Raw genomic sequence first — 2,558 nt, 5'->3', positions numbered from 1 at the left:
CCCCAAACAGTGTAGCACAGACAGGCCTTAGCATGTGGTTTTATAATCTGTCTGCTTAAGAGTGCTCAATTATTTTCACAAATTCCAAGTGTGAATGTGTGCCTAGGTGTTAATTACCATTTTAAAAAGCATTCAGCTGTCTCGCACAGCACAATGCCAACAGACAATCCTAATTTTAACTTTTTTCCTTACAGAGGGGTGATTTTTTCCAAGTATTTAGTTGCCCCCTGCTGGCCATATAAGTACAGAATTTCTTTTTTAAAGTTCCCAGTAGACTGATCATATTTAATAAAGATAAGCTTCTGAAGAGATGTATTTGCCTTTTAAAAATACGTTGCAGGGCTGGAAAGATGGATCAGTGGTTAAGAGCACTGGCTGCTCTTCCAGAAGACTAAGTTCAATTCCTAGAACCCACATGATGGCTCACAACCATCTGTAACTCCAGATCTGATGCCCTCTTCTGGCCTCCATGAACACCAGGCAAGCTCATGGTGCACAGACAAACATGTAGGCCAAATACCTGCACATAAAATGAAAATATATATTTAAAGAAACCAAACAAATAAACAGAAACGATGTTGGACCCTCACTTTGACATCACATATGCCAAAATTGGAACAATACAGAGATTTGCATGGTCCCTGTACAAAGAAAACATGCAAATTTTGTGAAGCGCTCCTTATTTTTATAATAAAATTCACTTCGTCGTAATGAATTCACAAATAGAAATATCACACGGCTAGATCAAGGCAGCTACTCAAACACTTGTCCAGGCTAACCTCTATGTAGCTCAGGGAACTTTCGTACAGTTAGAATGGACATTCTGAAGCTGGGAGGTTCACTTTGGGTTTTACGCTTTCATGATCAGCTCAGTTACAATTTACATACTTATCCACCACAAAAGAAAGAGAATAAAACATAGCTTTAAGTCCTCTTTTATGACTATTTTCCCTTCTTGGTCTTCTTTCTAAATGTTATACTGTATCCAAACTTACAGGCATTGACACACGCACACACACAAACACACACACACACACACACAATAAGCTAAGATCCATGCTTGAGAGAGAACGTGTTTCTTTTCTTTTTCTGAGATGGGGTGACCTCACTTATTTCTGTATATTCTAGGTTCATTGATTTTCCTGAAGACTATGTGACTTCATTTTTCTTTAGAGCTGAGTAACACCACACACACACACACACACACACACACACACACACCATATTTTCATTATACATTCATCTGTTGAAAGACATCGACTTTGGTTCCATTTCTTTGCTGTAGTAAATAGAGCAGCCGACAAGATGGCTATGCAAGTGTGTCTATGGTGAGATATGGAGCTCTCCGAGAGGTATGCCAGGAGCAGAACAGCTGGGCCATATGGCAGTTCTGTTTTTGTGTTTTGAAGAACCTCCAAATTGATTTCTATAATGACTGTATAGTCTGTGCTTCACCAGCAGTGGACAAGGGTTTCCCTTTCCCTAAGCTTAAAAATGTGTGTGTGTGTGTGTGTGTGTGTGTGTGTGTGTGTGTGTGTGTGTGTGTGTGTCTGTGGTTTAGAGATGGAGTCCCACATATTATCAAGTTGCCCTCAAAACTGGCTGTGTAGCAGACAGAGGATGACCTTGATTGAACTTCTGATCCTCCTTCCAAATCGGAAGATTATAGGCATACCCTATCCAGCCTAGAAATATTTTTTTTATCTTTATTTGTTTTGTTTTGAGACAGAGCCATACTCTGTAGCCCAAGCCAGCCAGGAACTTACTAAGTAATCTAAGCTAGTGTCAAATTCACAGTAATCCTCCTGTCTCAGCCTCCTGAACAGGATTACAAAAGAGACCCAACAGACGTGGCTTTACTCAATAGTCTTAGAAGACGTGTTGCCGTGTGGGTGGTGTGGTGGAGCGTGTCCTTAATCCTAGCACCCAGGAGTAAGAGGCAGGTGGATCTCTGTGAGTTTTGAGGCCAGCCTGATCTATAGAGCTAGTGTCAGGACACTGTCAAGAAAACAAAAACCAAAATGAAAACAAAGCAAAATAAAAAAATAACAACAACAGATTATTATGCTGTGTCTTCTTGCATCTCTCTAGCTAATCTTGGACAAGAGTCTTAACTTTCTCTTTTACCTGTCCGCGTGTTTGCCTGTGTGTACGCATATGCACCATGCGCATTGCTGGGCCCCCGAGTTTCTCTCGATACCTGACACTTCCTTCTCTAAAGATGACATAGAACCTGCACTGAAGAAACTGCATATACCTAACATTCATGACTTGACAGCCCTGACACGCACTGTAAAATCCTCCTGACATGTGATGAGCACATTCATTGGTACCCTAGGTGTCTGTCTGCCGCTTTGTCTTTCAGGCCTCTCCCACTCTCAGGTTCCTACCTGTCTGTCTCTGCTGGCAGGATTGAGTTTTCTAGTTTAAAAAAAATGATGTTTAATTCAGTAGTTTGAGAGTAAGATGAGATATGGGCACGGGCCTATAACCCCAGCTACTGGGGAAACTGAGGCAGAAGGATCACAGATTTAAGTCCAGCCTGGGCTTCAGAGTGA

General features: G+C 41.4%; 1 pseudogene; it reads left to right on the top strand.

The window, feature by feature from the left end:
* The first annotated feature begins 591 nt into the window (after window positions 1–591).
* Window positions 592–687, top strand: LOC119803756 (annotated as a pseudogene).
* The last annotated feature ends 1,871 nt before the right edge of the window (window positions 688–2,558 follow it).

This window comes from Arvicola amphibius, chromosome 17 (assembly GCF_903992535.2).
Source record: "Arvicola amphibius chromosome 17, mArvAmp1.2, whole genome shotgun sequence".
Classification (NCBI taxonomy): domain Eukaryota; kingdom Metazoa; phylum Chordata; class Mammalia; order Rodentia; family Cricetidae; genus Arvicola; species Arvicola amphibius.
The sequence above is the reverse complement of the archived record's forward strand: the minus strand, read 5'-3'. Positions and strand labels throughout refer to the sequence as shown.